The sequence below is a fragment of the Panthera uncia genome, chromosome D4, assembly GCF_023721935.1.
Source record: "Panthera uncia isolate 11264 chromosome D4, Puncia_PCG_1.0, whole genome shotgun sequence".
Lineage (NCBI taxonomy): Eukaryota > Metazoa > Chordata > Mammalia > Carnivora > Felidae > Panthera > Panthera uncia.
Window position 1 is genome coordinate 10,350,477 of NC_064807.1, and position 19,685 is coordinate 10,370,161.

Sequence of the window (19,685 nt, forward strand, 5' to 3'; positions counted from 1 at the left end):
AAAGAAAGAAAGAAAGAAAGAAAGAAAGAAAGAAAGAAAGAAAGAAACAAACAGAAAGAAAGAAAGAAAGAAAGGAAGAAAGAAAGAAAGAAAGAAAGAAAGAAAGAAAGAAAGAAAGAAGGAAATACTAGTGACAAGAGGTCTCCCATGTCAGAATGCCTCTGACTTCAGGAAAGCTCACTCCAGTGTTTTCTACTTATGCCAATCCCCACCCCCCCAAAATTTTAAGAGTCTGCACATGGCGCATATATTATAACCATCTTTCTCCCACAATTTCTAGTCACTTCCTGAAGTGTGATTTAAGAGACAAGGTGGTAACAAAATAACTTCCCATCAGCAACAAAAGAGACCAGGACCTTACTGCTTCTTACCATCACAGCCTTTTCTTCAGTGGTTAGAATAACAGAATAACAAAACATCAGTTGTGAGTGGCCCTGTTACCCACTTCGGAGGCATGCACATTAAATAGAGAACACTGACAGTTTTCTGTCACGTTGTCTAAGCCATCACTCACACGAAAGCCACATGGTTACTTTATACTCAAACCCAATAGCCAAATAGTGTCTTTTAGTGCTCAAGTTATCTGTGATTGCTGTGTTTATAATTTCCACCGTGTCTCTTTTTAGCCTAAGAAGGGAACTTTCAGACTACAGAAGCTGGATAGCTCCTTGAAGCCCCAAATCATCCATTCGTTACCCAGCAAAACCCTAATGCATCTTAAGCCCAACACCTATGACCCCAACTTTTCCTGAACTTGTAAAGCAGGTTTTTAATTACCTGCTGGAGGAAAATCCACCCTCCTCCTTTCTCAGGACTTCCTTCTTCCAAGGATGATCTCATCATGAGCCCAGTATAATCACAAGCTCACATCTTAGAGAGGTAGGAAGGGTAGATACAAGGGAGGTTCAAGTTAGGGCTTTTTATTTCTTCCAGCTAAGATCCCACTTGCACTATCTGCCAGGCTTGCTGAATCCAAACTCCACACACTGTTGCCGGGTGCGGGTGAAGTGGGAGCACCGGCACGAAAGGTCAAGGCAGCTTCCAGTGACTCACCCCCAAGGTCTATACACTGTGAAGTTTAGTGTTTAAGTGCTTATCTTTTCTGCTGTTAAATATACTCCACCAGCCCAAAGCCTCAAGCTTCTACTCACAGTAAAGCAAGAAAGCCTAAGAGAGAAGTTGTATTCAGCTTCAAGAAAAGGCATGATGGCACCATCTGGGAGCAATTTCCTCTCCTCCTATCTCGAATTTTATGTCCAGAAACCAAAGGTGTGACAATAGCTGAACCCCCAAAAAACTAACCTTAAAAGTCATTTTTTTCAAAATCATCTGAAATGTTTTCAAAATTTAAAGAGACTTTGAGGGGCACGTGGGTAGCTCAGTCTGATGAGCGTCGGACTTGGGCTCACGTCATGATCTCATACTTTGTGGGTTCGAGCCGTGCGTCGGGCTCTGTGCTGACAGCTCAGAGCCTGGAGCCTGCTTCGGATTCTGTGTCTCCCTCTCTCTCTCTGCCCCTCCCCTGCTCGTTCGCACGTGCTCGCTCTCTCTCTCTCTCGAAAATGAACAAACATTAAAAGAATTAAGAATGCTTTGAGCAAATGGCAACCCTGAAGGCATTCTCCTCTTTAGCGACATGAGGACAGTCACAGAATGCTGTGTGGGATGAGCAGTGACCTGAGACAATAGTCCAAGCCGTTCTCGGGTCTACTCACTATGTAATCCTGGATGAGTCATTTCATGTTTCAAGCACTGGGTTCTGTTTCTGAAATATTGGGAGGTTTCTAGTAAGAGCAAATGAGATGCTATTTGAAAACTATCCCCCACACTGCCTGGCACACAGTGCTGGTTCAATAAATGGTTACGAATGACTGACATCACTATTAATATTCCCCACGTCTCCAGGGAAGAGAGGGAATCAAGAACCAGAGAACATGTTTCGTGCTTTGAATGTTAGCTCTGTTACCCTAGGCACTAGAGCATCTATGAAGTGGTACCTGAAAGTCAAGATCCTATAGGAGAAAGCTTTTTGCGAAACTCAAAGGGCCAGTGACACGCTGCTCACCTCAACCATGACTTAATGAAAAAAAAAAAAAAAAAAAAGAAAGAAAAATTAAGCATAATAAGGTGGAATTTTTAAAAGAGAAAGTTTAGTCCACTTTTTATTTTAATTAATAGTAGGACACAGAAAAATTATCAATATGGTAGGTAAAATATTCCTGTTCTAGAATGAGGGAAAGGTAAAGACGATTAATGCAGCAACTATGAAGAGTAAAGAAATACCACATGTGAATGTGGCGTCTCTCTACACAACTAGGGCTACAGTTACAATCTTATGCTCCTAACCTTTCAACTGGATGAAAAACAAGGGCGCCTGGGTGGCTCGGTCGGTTATGCATCTGACTTCTGCTCAGGTCATGATCTCACAGTTTGTGAGTTCGAGCCCCATGTCGGGCTCTGTGCTGACAGCTCGAAGCCTGGAGCCTCTGCTTCTGATTCTATGTCTCCTTCTCTCTCTGCCCCTCCCCCGCTTGTGCTCTGTCTCTCTCTCTCTCTCTCTCTCTCTCTCTCTCTCAAAAATAAACATTACAAACTATTTTTAATAAATAAATAAATAAACAAACAAACAAACTGATGCAAGGCACATGAGCTATTCTTAGCAAAATGTTCTGGCTGAAGAATGTAATGATTAGTTATCAAAACTACTTGAAGCTCTTCAAGATATCTTATTGCTGCAAAGATTATCTGCACATTTAGAGATCAGAGTCAGCCAGGCATATTTTCAAAACATTACCACACTGGGCTTTTTTAACTGGCCAGCTGGGGTTTGTACCAAATCGCACCTAACCCCACTCCCAAATTCAAGGGTATCAGGGGTGAGAAGAACACGGAAATTTCTTACAAAAGGTCCAAGTCAGAAGGCAAAAGCCCTTGAAAAAGAATGCCCTTGAAAAAGAATGACCTTCTTAAATTCTGATATACAGCCACTCTTCTTCCATCTCTATTTCGAAGGAGGAACATACATATAAGAAACAGGTGGTAAGACCCAAGAATGAGCTTTGAACTAGAGCAAAATGCTCAGGCAGATCCTTATCGCTGGAGATGAATACACTTTGTAACTATTATAATCCCGCCAATCACCTGTGGAATGTGCTTTGACTTCATGCTTTGTTTTCACAGACACTGCTGGCCACAAGAGCTGGGATGTGGTCACAGAAATATGAAAAATTACAGAGGAAAACAGGAGTCACTCTGGAATCTCATCTAGGCGAGCTCTATTTTGAAAGAATTAAAAGCAGCCAAGAATGTATACTGGCTCTCCAAGGAAAAGAGGCCCTCAAAGCTCGTGAGTAAAAGATATTTTACCAATGGCTTCTGACTATAAGATTTCATAAATAACATTATGAGGACATAACTAACTTATCAAAAGTCTTGTGCCACATAATGTGTATGCAAAAAATAACTTACTATAGGACAATCAATCTGTACTTAGACATTGAGGAAAACACTCATTAATAAGAATACATTAAGTAGCATTTACTCTCTATAATTAACAGAAGGACCAAAACTTATTCATATTAACCTTAAAATATGGCATGGGCTAAAAAAGAGAGTCAAAAATCCTCGAGAGATTATTTGAGGAATGTTAGGAATGTTAGGACACTAACACCGGCCTTTCAACGTTGGAATGTTTTTCCACAAAAAAAGTTAACCTGTTCCATTTACAGGCAAAATCCCTACTTGCCTACAGGTCTCTGTGTGCAGTGATTTTAACGGCCCACCATTAAATGATCTGGTCAAAATGATTTGACCCCGAAATGATTAACTGCCCAGCGGAGTCAAGATCAGGTTTCAGGCCTGCCACAACCACAACTGTGCTCACGGGGGAAGAGCTCATTTTAAAACAGATGAAAGAGGGGTGCCTGGGTGGCTCAGTCAGTTAAGGTCCGACTCAGGATCTACGATGGATGGTAAAGTCAGTGACAGGAAGCTTGAGGAGAAGCAAGGCCTTTGCACAGTCTCAAAGGAGCTGACCCCCAAGGTATTTATTACTTACAAAAAGACTAATTTACCAATTACAAGAGCAACTTTAGAATGGAGAAACCCAGGAGACACCTGAATCCAGTGGTCAAGATTATCATCACCACCAATAAGGAAAAGGGACATCAAGTAACCACTCACTGGAAAGGAAGCATCATCACTTGTGTGGTCTTCTTCCCCAAAATGCATAGCCTCACAAGCAAATATTAGAAAACATCAGAAAACCCCCAAATTTAGGAAATTTCATTCAACAAAATAACTGACCGGGGGCTCTTGGGTGGCTCAGTCAGGCAAGCGTCTGACTTCAGCTCAGGTCATGATGTCACGGTTCGTGAGTTCGAGCCCTGTGTCGGGCTCTGTGGCTGACAGCTTTGAGACTGGAACCTCCTTTGGATTCTGTGTTTCCCTCTCTCCCTCTCTCTCTCTCTCTCTCTCTCTCTCTCTCTCTCTCTCTCTCTGCATCTCCTCTGCTTGGTCTCTGTTTCTCTCTCCTTCCAAAATAATCATTAAAATAATAATAATAAAAATAATAATAATGACCAGTACTGTTCAAAAATACCAAGACCATGAAAAACAGGGTAAGACTGGCGAACTGTAGAAATCTAAGGAGGTAGACCAACTAAATCCAATGTGGATCCTGGACTGAACCCTAGAAAAGAAACAGGATAGGAGTAGAAAACTGGGTGGGAAGCTGACAAAGCCTATAGGCATAGCTACAAGCAGGGTAACAACTTAGAAGTCCTGATTGTCATCATACATTCTAGTCAAACATTCAAAGAAGCTGGCTGAAGGGCACATGTGAACTCTGTACTAACTTTGCAACTTTTCTCCAAGTCTAAAATTATTTCAAAATAACACCTTTTTGAAAAACAGATGGAAAAGGAAAGCAACTGAGGTTACTCTTATTCCTCACTTCCATTTGACTTCCTTTGTCTAAAAAAATTTTTAATGTTTATTTTATTTTTGAGAGAGAGAGAGAGAGACAGAGCACGAGTAGGGGAGGGGCAGAGAGAGAGAGGGAGACACAGAACCCGAAGCAGGCTCCAGGCTCTGAGCTGTCAGCACAGAGCCCAACGTGGGGCTCGAACCCTCGAACCGCGAGATCACGACCTGAGCCGAGTCAGAGGCTGAACTGACTGGACCACCCAGGTGCCCCTATTTGACTTCTTTTTCTTTGGGGCTTTTACAGAAGCATCTTCCTCTGCTTTTCTTAGTCAACCACAGCAAAGCCCAGGAAGGTGTAAGACAGGAGACTCAGACACCGAAGAACAGGTGACCCTACCCCAAAATGGATGTGGTCTGCCTTCTGGGGTTTAGCTAAACTTTCCAGTTAGACTTGAACAAAACAAAGTCACTACCTTCGGAACATGTGAGCAAATTCTCAAGCTGGTCTTTCCTGGACAGTGCCAGAAGAGAAAACATTGGGTGTTCACAGTATCTGTCACCAAGCAAAAGATCTTTTGGAGTGATTGCCAGCAATTGGGGGGAGGGGTGTGGATAAGGAAAGATAGATTAGGAGGGGGGTGAGGGGTACAGCAGGCAGGAGAGAGAAAAGCCCAGAAGGCACGTATGTGCTACCAGTTGCTTTCTTCCCTGACAACATTAAGCTGGGCTGACAACGCATCTAAAAACACCTTGTTTACATAGCTCATACCCAAAAGGATTTTATTATTTACATTTTATTTAGATGATAGGTTACCAGGTAGCGCTAGAAAGAAGAACGGTTAGACGCACCCTTATTTTTACATTTTTCTCCAAGCATTTACTCACTGTGATGTTCTTAGATAAGAGTAGGTAGCATCTATGCCCATAATAAACACTATAAAAACAAAATCTCTCCCTGTCCACCAAAAGATACTATGCGCCTATTTTTTGCTTCAGCAATTCTACTTACGGGAAACTACCTTCAAGACATACTCACATAAGTATGTATGGATACAGGCACAAGACTTAATTGCTACATTGTTTATAATAGAAAACATCACACCATCTGCTGACGTCACACTGACATCGCACCAAATGTTCATTAAAAGAACCTTCTTGGGGTACCTGGGTGGCTCGGCAGGCTAAACGTCTGACTTTGGCTCAGGTCATGATCTCACGGTTTGTGGGTTAGAGCCCCACGTCAGGCTCTGCGCTGACAGCTCGGAGCCTGGAACCTGCTTCAGATTCTCTATCTCCCTCTCTCTCTCTGCCCCTCCCCTGCTCGTGCTATGTCTCTCTCAAAAATGAACAAACATTAACAAAAATTACAAGAACACTCTTAAAGTACAGAACATCTGTACAACAGGATACTCTGCAGCATTTGAAAGGAAAAATGTAAATCTAGATGTAGTGACATAGAAAGATATTCATCATCTGTATGTAAGTTCAAATGGAGGCAAAGTATATTATGAGTCTACTCAAAGGAACAAAGTTTATTTGCATGTATATGTACAGAAAATATATGGAAGGATGTCCATCAAACTAAACAGGAATATATAGAGGGATACTGGGGTTCTTACTTCATTTTTAAAAGAACCAGAAGAGATTTTTTTTAACGTTAAATATTTTCTAAATAAAAATAACATATAGGCAGCTGTGTTTCTATATACCAGGAAGAGACAATCTGAAAAGGAAATCAAAGAGACAATTTCATTTGCAGCTGCACCCAAAGAATAAAATATCTAAGAATAAATTTAATGGAGGCAAAACACTTGTACCCTGAAACTATATACCAATGCTGAAATAAGTTAGGACAGATATAACTAAATGGCAAGACATCATGTGTTCACAAATTGGAAAACTTAATATTGTCAAGGTGACAATACTATGAAAAATCATCTACAGATTCTGTGCAATCTCTATCAAAATTCCAATAGCCTATTTCTTCTTCTTCTTCTTCTTTTTTTTTTTTTTTTTTGCAGAAATAGAAAAGTTGATCTTTAAGTTCATATGGAACTACAAGAGGCCCTGACTATTCAAAGCGATGTTGAAAAAGAAAAAAGTTGGAAGATTCACATTTTCCAATTTCAAAACTTACTACAAGCTACAGTAATCATAACAGTATAAATGGACACAAGGATAGACACACAGACTAATGGAAAAAAACCTAAGGGGTCCAAAAATAAACCCGATGTGACCAATTCATTTTTTTTTAAGTGTGAAAAGGCCACTCAATTGGGGATAGAGAATCCTTTCAATAAATGGAACAACTAGATACCCACATACAAGAGAATCAAGTTGGACCCTGACCTCTCACCTTATGAAAATTAAATCAAAATGGATTAATAGACTGAATTTAGAGAGAAAAACATAAAATTCGTAGAAGAAAATACAGGGATCAGGAAGTCAGCATGAGCAACCGAAGAAAAAATAAATAACTTGAACTTCATCAAAATATAAAAACTTGTGCGTGTCCAAAGGACATCACCAAGAGAGTGCAAAGAAAAGAACGGAAGAAAAAACCTGCAAATCATGTATCCGAGAAGGGTCTAGCATCCAGGATATATAAAGAACTCTTACAACTCAACAACAAAAAGACAACCCAATTTATTTTAAAGACAGACCAAATTAAAAATGGGCCAAGGACCCCACTGGGGGACGGGAAGGAGAAATGGACATTTTTCCAAAGAAGATACACAAATGGTCAGTAAGTACACGAAAAGATGACCAATGTCATTTGTCATTGGGGAAATGAAAATCACAACCACAGTGAAGTGCTACTTCCTAATCACAAGAATGGCTAAAGAAAAAGAAGGAGAAACAGCACGTGTTGGTAAGGAAGTAAAACAACTTAAAGTTATGCACTGTTGGTGGGAATGTAAATGGTTCAGTTTCTGGGGAAAAACAGTTTGACGGTTTCCCAAAAAAGTCAAAAAGAATTTGCCTATGACCCAGCAATTCCACCAAAGGACTGAAAATGGGGACCCAAATGCTTATATAGCCGTGTTCACAGCAACATTATTCACAGGCATCAAAAGGTGGAAAAAACCCAAATGTCCACCAGGTGAATGAATTGAAAAAAATTGTGGCACGTCCACAGAAGAGAATACTATTCAGCCACACGGTACAGCACGGATGAGCCTTGAAAACATGCTACGTGAGAGAAGCCAGACACAAAAGGTCACATATTCTAGGATTCCATTAATAGGACATATCCAGAATCCGTCAATTCAAAGACAAAGCAGATGAATGCTTGCCAGAGGCTGAGGGAGGCGAGTTAATGGGTACAGGGTTTCTTCTTGGGGCAATAAAATGTTTTGAAACTAGAGAAGACAGCGATGCAACACTGCGAATGTACTAAAATGCCCCTGAACTGCTCGTTTTTATTCTTTATTTTCATTTTTTAAAGTTTATTTGAGAGAGAGGGAGAGCGCAAGAGAAGGGGAGGAGCAAAGAGAGAGGAAGAGACAGAATTCCAAGGAGGCTCCGAGCTGTCAGCACACAGCCTGATGCGGGGCTCAAACTCACGCACCGTGAAGATCACGACCCGAGCCGAAACCAAGAGTAGGACGCTCAACCGACTGAGCCACCCAGGTGCCCCTGTTCATTTTTAAATTAATCACTTCTCTGTTATGAGCATTTGAAGTCATTAAAAACAGAGTTGAAAAGAAATAATACACAGCTAAGACCCAAACACTAATTCCCCAGTGAGTTACCTTTCCCTGGAAGAATGAGCGGCACCAGGGAAGATGGGCGTTTTCTGCATCCAGACACCCACCCCTGCCACACTCTGGATGGATAAAGGACTGTTGCCGGGGCAACGACACATACAAACCAGCGGCTGTTAAGGAGCACCGGCCCTGGGGTGGCAAAATGACCCAGTGACTGACAATTAGCTCCCCCCCCACCCCCAAGAGCTGAGAGGTCAGATACGGACATCCGAAGAGGTCTCACTCCCTCCTCTATTTACAGGGACAGGAAATGAACTTGGTGCTTCACCATCCACACACAGGACCCTGGGCAGGGACTTGGAACAGATGTAGTGAGCTGCGAGAAAAGCCGCGTGTTACCATTTTACCGAGGTCTAGAAATGAACACTCCCCCCGTTCCCTCCGTACAAATCTTCCTGGGAGTCCTCTATCAGGAGGCACACCCTAAACGGAAACGGGATGGCTCCCATGCTTTTTGAGGTGGTGATGTGGGGTGGGGGGAGGGATGGGACAGGGGTGCTCCCGAGAAGGCAAGAAGTCTCCCCTTCCGAGCGCTCTCCCGGCAAGATGAATTCACATTCATCTCCCGGCTGGCCCTTCAGCCCCTCATTTTCTGGGTCAGAGAAATTAACTCTGAGTCAAATTACTCTTTCTCTCACCAGGGACCGAGGACTGCATTTTAATTTAAGCTATTTTCTTTGGCCATTTCAGTGGGGTTATTAGGAAACAAGAGAACTTCGGATCACAAAGCAGCTTTTCAAAACTCCTTAAAGTCAAAATGTTTCAAGAATAAGAAAGAAGGACAACTTCAACTCATGTACCTTTACTTGTCCAGTCTCTTGATTAGAATAAAGAGGTTCTCAGCAATGAAAAGTGGCTAAATCAAGAGTTTCTTTTATATGTTGGAGGATGCGGGGATAAAGGCACAGGGGGTCTCAACTCTCCATGCTTTTTTTATTTATTTGCAATGTTTATTTATTTTAGAGAGAGAGAGAGAGAGAGACAGAGTATAAGCAGGGTAGAGGCAGAGAGAGAGGGAAATACAGAATCCGAAGCAGGCTCCAGGCTCTGAGCTGTCAGCACAGAGCCCGACGCAGGGCTGGAACCCACAAACCGCGAGATCCTGACCTGAGCCAAAGTCGGACGCTTAACCAACTGAGCCACCCAGGTGCCCTTCCATATCTTTATGTTCAATTGTCCACATTCTTGCTCAGTTTAAATGTCATGATTAAATATTACTAATGCTATTTTTTAATGTTTATTTATTTTTGAGAGACAGAGTGTGAGTGGGGGAGGGGCAGAGAGAGAGGGAGACACAGAATCTGAAGCAGGCTCCAGGCTCTGAGCTGTCAGCACAGAGACCTACACAGGGTTAGAACCCACAAACTGCGAGATCTTGACCTGAACCAAAGTCAAACGCTTAACCGACTGAGCCACCCAGGTGCCCCTACTAATGCTATTTTAAAAACTCTAGACACTCATGGATGAAACCCCATTCGATATTTTTAAAAATCCAAAAATATCTACCCTTGTGGATCTGAGTTTAAGGGATAAAGAAAGAAAAAGGCTCGTGAATTCTCTACTTCATTCCACTGGATCTTAAGACATTTCATAAAATATAAACAAGCTTGAGCTTATTAGCAATGAGAGATTTTTACAGTGTTTCTGCTTCACCTCAATCCTTGGCCGAGTGGTTTCCATCACTTTCTCGAGAGCTCCTAAAATGAGAACTCCACGTTAAGGTTTAGATTTAGAGACTTACAAAGTCAAAAAGAAATCATAACTCCTGCACTTTTAATCATCTACCCTCCTGGTCGATGATTTACCCCATACTTCCCACCAGGAAATGAAGAAAGTTTTGAGGAACGAGTTATTCCCAATGTAAATCTCCAGTCAGCCTCTGTCAATCATGTTGGCCTTTCCCCCAGTTAGCCTCTCTCCACCTCCTGCCTGAAAACTACACTACTATTTAATTGCTTTGTGACTTCACATTTTATTAAGAGGCAGAAAAACATAAAGAGTGAAAACAAGGAGATAAGCCCATGGCCGTAAATTGTCCCCTTATGCAATGAAACTTGCCTTTCTGGTGCAATAAGGTGGGCACTGTGCAAAACCCTGGCAGGGGCCATTCTGCACAAGCCCGGCGTCCCCATCACTTACAGAAACCCCTCCGGCTCTCTGGGGGGGTGTGCAGTGCCATAGATCAGAGGCCGGGGTGGTCAGCGGCTCACTTCGGCCTGCCCGTGTGAAGGGCAGAGGCCTGTGACTCACTGTGCTCTTTGCCCCAGTCCACCCTACACTGATTTCTATTCTCACGACCAAAAAAAAAAAAAAAAAAGGCAGAAGAGAACGACAGAATGGTGAAAAAATTTAGAACCCGACAGCACCCCAATCTGTGAGCCCCTTTCCCCAGAAAGCAACCTGTGTGTTCTATCAGCCAGTGAAAACGCTTTTGCTTAATGTTCACTCCCATGGACGGAGAAGAATTTCTCCTTTCCCACCCCACTGGCTTCTAAGTCCCTGTTTCTTCCTTTGCAGTGAGAACCAAGTCATTATCAGATGACACCACATTCCTGAGGGTGCCCGGACCCCTGCCCTCTGGAAGATGACATTCAGTGACTCACACAAACTAAGCAGGACCTGGTGTTTAAAGCCCTGGGAAAAGATCAATTAGTAATTTCTCTAACGCGCTGCCAGCTAGAAAACAAAGGCTTCAAGTGTTTTTGAAGCCCACTGATGTGCATAAGAAAGTGCGTTCATGACATTGTTCAGAAAAAGTATGCATATTATTTGTGGGGGATGGGGGAGAGACAGAGAGAGAGACAGAGAGAGAGAGAGAGAGAGAGAGAGAGAGAGAGAGAGAATGTGTCAAGATCAAACATTAATGAAGAATAAAAAAGCCTGGGAGCCCCTGGGTGGCTCAGCTAGTTAAGCATCCAACTTCGGCTCAGGTCATCATCTCGCAGTTTGTGAATTCAAGTCCCACGTCAGGCTCTGTGCCGACAGCTCAGAGCCTGGAGCCTGCTTCAGATTCTGTGTCTCCCTCTCTCTCTGCCCCTCCCCCGCTTGTACTCTGTCTCTCTCTCTCTTAAAAATAAACTTCCAAAAAATTTTTTAAAAAATAGCTGTGTGCTGATAGTCTTAAGGGGGAAAAGGGGATAAGAAGATGGAGGATGCCCAAGGGGATGACAAAACCTGGACAGGAGAGCACTCTCTCAGGTGCAGGGTGCTCTGAAAACTGGTGAATGGCAATGACAGTGAACCACTGATGTGCACTTCTGCGCATGGGGTCGATTTCCAAGAACTTTGCATAAATTCACCCGTGTACTCCTCCCAAGGACTCTGAGATTAGTAAGGACTATTATGATGAAGATTGTAGCATTACAGGTGAGGAAGAGGTGACTGTGTTCAAGGACACAGAGGTGGTGAATGGAGAAGCCAGGTGACCCCAAGCAGCCAGGTCCGGGGCTCTCTCTCGGGAACTGCCTCTCTGAACCAGATGGAGTCAGGTCCAAGAGATGTGTGTGAGCACACGTGTATGTGCGTGTCTGCCTGTGTGTGCGCGCGTATGTTCAGCAAGCACAAGCACATGGTCCTAGCAAAGGGGCAGCACCTACAGAATTCTGGGGGCAGGAAAGAGCTCGGCAGGCTCCACGAATTGACGGGAGGCCAGGGATGCCGGAACACAGGGTTCCACAGACAGTGACAGAGGTGAGGCTGGAGAGCAGGCAGAGACACATCGCGTGGAGCCTTGAGGCCTTGGTAAGCAGACGGCCGTGGCCCCCGGGGGAGGGGAGCGCCAAGATGGACACACAGAACAGGTCATTCTGCTACAAGAAGGGGGAATAATTAAAGGCATTCCTGCCTCCTAGTGAATCTATATGGAAACCACAGGGAAAAGATCTCACTACCTAAATTAAATATTGACTTACTTTTAAAACCGCCAGACAGAGGGCGCCTGGGTGGCTCACTCGGTGAAGCGTCTGACTCTCAATTTCAGCTCAAGTCTCGATCTCACAGTTTGTGGGATCGGGCCCTGTGTTCGGCTCTGCACAGACAGGGTGGAGCCTGCTTGGGATTCTCTCTCTCTGCCCTTCCCCTGTGTACTCGCCTCACAAAATAAATAAATAAACATGAAAAAAAAAAACACCATAAATGTCAAAGGCAAAGGACATAAAAACTAACAGTATTTTTATAATAAAAGAAATTTTACAATAAAAACACTCCTGCAGGGGTCCCTGGGTGGCTCAGTTGGTTAAGCATCTGACTTTGGCTCAGGTCATGATCTCACAGCTTATGGATATGAGCCCCGTGTCGGGCTCTGTGCTGACAGCTCAGAGCCTGGACCCTGTTTTGGATTCTGTGTCTCCCTCTTTCTCTGCCCCTCCCTCCCTCCCTCCGTCTCAGTCTCTCTCAAAATAAATAAACATAATAAAAAAAATTTTTTAAACACTCATGCAAATCAGTAACAAAAAAGCAAACGTCCCTTTGGAGATACGGGCAAAGGACATGAACAGAGAATTCACAGAAGGAGAAATAGAACTGATTCATAAATATATGACCAACACTCACTTGTCCAGAAAACTGGATAAAGTTTTTTTTTTTTTTTCTAATTCTATACTGTTAAGAAGAGTATGGGAAAGATATCTCTCGCTACTGTCAGTGAAATTTGTAAACTGGTTCAGATCTTTCAGGTAATATACATCAAAAATCTCTTTCCTGAACTTATATTAAATATCATTTAAAAAAATTTTTTTAATGTTTATTTTTGAGAGAGTGAGAGCATGAGCAGGGGAGGGGCAGAGACAGAGGGAGACACCGAATCCAAAGCAGGCTCCAGGCTCTGAGCTGTCAGCACAGAGCCCGACCTGGGGTTCGAACCCACAGACCATGAGATCATGACCCGAGCCGAAGTCAGAAGCTCAACCAACTGAGCCACCCAGGGGCCCCTTATATTAAATATTATTAAGAGCAGCCTCAAAACTAGTTAGGAGGGTATGCATTGACATATATGTCCAGAGGAAATTTCATTAAGCACATTCCTAAACTAGAATCTTCAGCAACTTTAACTAATTATGTTGACAAAGACACCACCAAAAAAGAAAACTACAGACCGGTATCTCTGATGAACACACATGCAAAAATCTTCAAAACATTAGCAAACTGAATTCATCAATACATCAAAAGGATGTTTTACCATGATCAATGAGGATTTATTCTGAGGATTCCAGGTTGGTTCAATAGTCACAATCCCATCAATGTGATACATCATCATATTAACAAGAGGAAGAATAAAAACCCTCTGATGATGTCAACAGGTACAGAAAAAAGAATGTGACAAATTAACAACATCCGTTCATGATCAAAACACTCAACAAAGTGGGTTTAGAGGGAACATGTCTCAACATAATAAAGGCCATGTATGAAAACCCCACAGCTAATATCATATTCAACGGTGAAACACTGAGGGCAGCTTTTCCTCTGAGATTATGTACAAGACAAGAATGTCCACTCTCACCACTTTTATTCAACAGAGTACTGGAATTCCTAGCCACAGCAATCAGACAAGAAATACAAGGCATCCAAGTTGGTAAGGAAGAAGTAAAACTGTCACTACTTGCAGATGACATGACACTCTATATAGAAAACCTGAAAGACTCCACCAAAAAAACTATTAAAATAAATCAAATCAGTAAAGTTGTAGAATATGAAATCAATACACAGAAATCTGGTGCATTTCTATAAACTAATATTGAAGCAGCAGAAAGAGAAATTAAGGAAACAATCCCATTTATAATTGTACTGAAAAGAATGAAATACCTAAGAATAAATCTAACTGAGGAGGTGAAAGTCCTGTAAGAAAGAAACTGAACACAACACAAATGGAAAGATGAGAATATCATTAAAATGTCCATACTACCCAAAGCAGTCTACAGACTCCATGCAATTCCTATCAAAACATGAACTGCATTTTTCATAGAACTCAAACAATCCCAAAATTTGTACCGAACCACAAAAGACCTTGCATAGCTGAAGCAATCTTGAAGAAGAACACAACTGGAGGTATCACAATCCCACATTTCAAGATATGCTACCAACCTGTAATAATCCAAACAGTATTGGAATGGTAGAAAAACAGACACACAGATCAAGGAATAGGACTGAGAGCCCAGAAATAAATCCACGTCTATATGGCCAATTACTATATGACAAAGGAGGCAAGAATATATGATGGGGAAAAGATAGACTCTTCAATAAATGCTACAAGCACAAGAATGAAACTGGACCACTTTCTCACTGCATACACAAAAATAAACTCAAACTGGATTAAAGACCTAAATGTGAGACCTCAAACCATAAAACTCCTAAATGAAAACATAGGCAGTCACCTCTCTAACCTGTCTTACAGCAACATATTTATGGAGATGTCTCTCAGGAAGGGAAACACAAGCAACAATAAACTACTGGGACCACACCAAAATCAAAAGCCTCTCCACAGTGAAGGAAAACATCAACAAAACATAACCTACTGAATGGGAGAAGGTATCTGCAAATGACATAACCCATAAGAGGTTATTATTCAAAATATATAAACAACTTATATACAACTCACCCCCCCCCAATAATAATAATCTGATTAAGAAAGGAGAAGACCTGAGTAGACATTTTCCCAAAGAAGACATTCAGATGGCCAACAGATACTGTGTGGATATGTATGTGTGCGTATGTATGTGTGTGTATACATATATAGACACATATACATACATATAATGAAATATTAGCCAGAAAAAGGAATGCAATCTTGCCCTTTCCGACAACATGAGGGACCTAGAAGGTATTGTGCTGAGTGACCTAAATCAGAGAAAGACAAATACTGTATGATTTCACTCCTATGTGGAATCTAAAAAACAAACACAGAAACAAATACAAAAAATAGACTCTTAAGTACAGAGAAAAAAATGGTGGTTCCTGGAGGGAAGGTGGGGGGAGGGTAAGGCAAAATGGAAGAAGGGGAGTATGAGGTACCAACTTTCAGTTACCAAATAAGTAAGTCAGGAAAACGAAAAGGTACAGCACAGGGAACAAAGTCAGTAATACTGCAATAATGTTGTCTGGTGACAGATGGTGGGGAGCATGGAGTGACGCATAAAATTGTCAAATCCTCTGTTGCACCCTGGAGACTAATAGAACACTGTGTGTCAATGACACCTCAATAATAAAACACATAATGCAGCAGTGACTACCGATAGAGAGAGGAGTTTACACTGCATCACGTAAAGCAAGTTGCATTGTTGTATTTGAAACTCTTATTTAGGCAGATGCATACAGTAAAATCTCTGTAGGACGTTAACAGTGGGTACTTAACGGCACCAAGACTGCATGTTTCAATAGGTCTTTTTAAAATTTATCTACATGTCTTTAATTTTTCTACAGTCAACATACATTGCTTTTAATAGTAGGCAAAGAAAGAATCTCGACCGTAACATAACAAGGCTGAAGTGTCTCATAAAGGGGGTCAGAGACAGGAGATTCAGTGTAGACTGAAAATGAATCAGGAAACGGTGTGGCAGAAAGGGACTTCAGGAAGCATCTATGTAAGTCTAAATCCTCATTCACTGATTAAGAAACCATCTACCCCAACCCAACTTCATTCACCCACTGCCTGATGATAAACACAGCCCTGGACAAGGTTTCTAGAACTAAAAACTGAGAACCATTGCTTGTTTATCCAAACTCATCCTAACCCTGCCCCACACGACAAGAGTGCATATATGTGGTCGCTGCAGGACTCAACTTCTGAGGGAAGGGTCCGCCGAGCTGGAGCCCAGACGCTACCTGTCTTCCACGTCTTCCTTCCCCCCTTCCTCCTCTCTGGAAGGATGAAGCCCCTCCTGCCTCCCCCACCTCCCCCTCCTTACTGGGTCCCTGCCTCCTTGTCAATTGTCTACATTTTTCCTTATTCCAATGTCACTGTGTCCAAGCTTCCCCTCCACCCTCACCCCGACCCCCCCTCAGGTGGCATCCCACTTTGCTCCTTCCTTTTCCGGCACATCCTAGAGCCGGGTGTCTACACCTGTCCCTCCTCAGCTCGTGATGTCAGGAAGCACCAAAAGTAAGGTTTCACAGTCAGGAAGCCTGGAGTACACATGTCCACCTCTGCCAATGACCATCTCCATGACCTTGAGTGAGCAAGTCACTTAATTCCTCCTTCCCGTGTAAAGCAAGGTGAGTCACAGGTGCCCCGGCTCCCTACAGCTGTGTCATGAGGATCCGGTGAAAGAATGCGTGGGAAAGTGCTCTGTGAGCTCACAAAGCACCATCCCTTTCGACTGATTTCACACTCCTGTTATTACGGTCTCCTCATCACCTGTGACCCGTCAGCATGGATGGAGGCAGGGATGGTGACGTGGGACCTGCAAGGGTGCTCACAGTGTTAACACTAACGACACAACAGGGGCACCTGGGTGGCCCTGTCGGTTAAGCACCCGACTTCAGCTCAGGTCATGATCTCGCGGTCCGTGAGTTCGAGCCCCGCGTCGGGCTCTGTGCTGACAGCTCAGAGCCTGGAACCTGTTTTGGATTCTGTGTCTCCCTCTCTCTGACCCTCCCCCATTCATTCTCTCTCTCTCTCTCTCTCTCTCTCTCTCTCTCTCTGTCTCAAAAATAAATAAATGTTAAAAAAAATTTTTTTTAACTTAAAAAAAAATTTTTTTTTTTAAAAACAACAAAAAAACCCACTAACGACACAACAAAGTGAGCACAGTAGACTCTGCTGTGAATCACAAATTAGATGATAATCATGTCATTCCAAACAAGAATAACCTCTGTGATTCCTGCTTTGCTTTTTTATTTTTTTTTAATTTTTTAAGGATTATTTTTGAGACAGAGAAGGACAGACAGCATGAGCAGAGGAGGAGCAGAGACAGAGGAAGACACAGAATCCAAAGCAGGCTCCACGCTCTGAGCTGTCAGCACAGAGCCCCACGTGGGGCTCGAACCCACGAACTGCGAGATCATGACCTGAGCCGAAGTCGGACGCTTAACCACCTGAGCCACCCAGGCGCCGCCCCCTTTTTTAAATTATAGGAGCATAGACTTTTGGAAGGTGGTAAGAGCTGACAATTAGCTGAGCACATCCCAAGAGTCAGGCACTGCTCCCAAGTACCTTACATCGGTCATCACCTGCCACCATTACAAGACACATTTCAGTATCATTTCCCTTTTCCTGTCGGGGAAGCTGAGGCAGAGGAGTCCCGCCATGCGCTGAACCCAGACGTCTAGCTCTAGCTCCCTGTCCTGCAAATCCTCCATGACAAAATGAAGACTGGGGTGGGGACCAGGCAGGTGGCCACTGCTCTAAAGTATTAGAGGCAAGAGTATGGACCTGAACAAGTATACATCGAGTCTTTTAAAAAAACAAAACTATTCAAATTGCAACCTACCCATAATGCTGAGGGCTTGGGGTCACCAGATACCCCTCGTGAGAATATAAACTTTTGAGACCATCAGCAAGGTCAATAAAAAACCCCAACGTTCCCACATCCCCACGGACTCTGCCAAGCTGCCTGTAGCAGTATGTCCTCGGGAAATAATGGATGTGCTCAAAAGTTGCACGTAAGGAGGCAGGGAAGGGACATCATTCTATCGCCATGTAACTGAACAACATACGCTGTAGAGAAAAAGGAATAAGCATCTTCTTAAGGAGGAGAAGTAGGTGGAAAAAAGCCCACTGGTATGTTCTGAGTGGGTTTACCAGACGTGTGAGAGGTTTATTTATCAAGTCATGTACCTGAACCTCAATTTTCTTACAATGGGGATAAGAAAAAACCCACTTCACAGGGTGGTGAGAATTCACACATTGATATAAGTGCTTAGGATAGAGCCTGGCCTAGGGCAGACATGTGATAAACATTACTCGTTTGCACATATCTGGCAACTTAACATGCAACACACACACATCATTACCAACATTTGTAATATGAATACAAGTCATGCACTAAAATTTTAATAGGCATTATCCCTGCAAGTGAAACAACAGCCTTTTTTCTTTTAAATTCTCTGTTTTCTAGATTCTCTTTAGTTGCATAAAGCCAGCAATATATTAATATTTAAATATCTCCATTTTTTCCCAAGTAGCCTTAATAATACTCCTTTCCATCTATTACGTTTCTCTAATATAATCCACTTTCTGCATAGTGTGTTTATGGAAATAGGGTACTTCTGTTGATTTAATCTGAAGAGTAATACATTTCCCCTTTATTCTTCAGAGCCAAACAGTTTGCTCATATTTCTTCCGATAAAGTCCTTTCTGCCCTCTAATACATTTGCAGATGAAGAGTACCCCGAAAGGATTTTAGAGCATAAAAGGTAGGGAGAAAGAAGGGATCAATGTCTCCACAAAGCAAAGTTAAAGGACACAACGTGGCAAGTTAAGGACAGCCATATGGAAAAAGGACACCTCACCTCAATTATGTAAGGCCGGAAAACTACCGCAATCAATATTTCAACTCCATTCCCCTAGTGTGGTCAAAAGATGGAGACAATTTGAAAGCTCAGCAGTCCGTCCGGTGCCGCGACAATCATTCTGGAAGAAAAGGAATCTCGTTGAGGAGAACGTGATGGCAAAATATGCTTGATTACTGGAGACAGCTATGGAGTTGAGAAATGAGCAGAGTTAAGCCATTTTCCGTGATTGGGGGGCGAGGTGGGGGTGGGAGGGACGGGCCAGAATTACAGAGAGCCTACGAGCTCATGCAGGCATGGGTCCCCCTCGCTCTCGGTAAAAGCTGGGTTGCTTGCTCTTTCGGTATCTCCCCATCGCTTCAAAGACAAGGGCTGTTCCTCCCAGCCTCTCACTGGCACTTCCAACACTGTTCAGGTGTTTGTCGGAGGGTCTAGAAGCTGGCTCAAGAATACCATTCATTTTCATATTTTGGTATCTCTGTCATTTCAGAGTCAGACTACTCCGTAAGAAGCACGTGGCCTTTCCCGGAAAACCAGCTCCACCGA

The 19,685-nt window shown here is 42.9% G+C and overlaps 1 protein-coding gene and 1 long non-coding RNA gene across 3 annotated transcripts in view; one reads left to right on the forward strand and one right to left on the reverse strand.

The window, feature by feature from the left end:
- LOC125924780 (uncharacterized) overlaps positions 1–7,922 on the forward strand; it is a 21,449-nt gene extending 13,527 nt beyond the window's left edge. The window contains exons 4-5 of the long non-coding RNA XR_007458561.1: positions 3,181–3,346; positions 6,948–7,922. This is a non-coding gene — a long non-coding RNA (uncharacterized LOC125924780). The remainder of the gene's footprint in view (positions 1–3,180; positions 3,347–6,947) is intronic.
- Positions 1–19,335, reverse strand: part of KANK1 (KN motif and ankyrin repeat domains 1) — a 142,474-nt gene extending 123,139 nt beyond the window's left edge. The window contains exon 1 of one of the 2 annotated variants that reach the window (XM_049633219.1): positions 19,140–19,335. The gene's annotated coding sequence lies outside the window, so the exon portion shown is untranslated. The remainder of the gene's footprint in view (positions 1–19,139) is intronic. The other variant, XM_049633225.1, reaches the window with a different exon arrangement.
- Between the last annotated feature and the right edge of the window lie 350 nt (positions 19,336–19,685).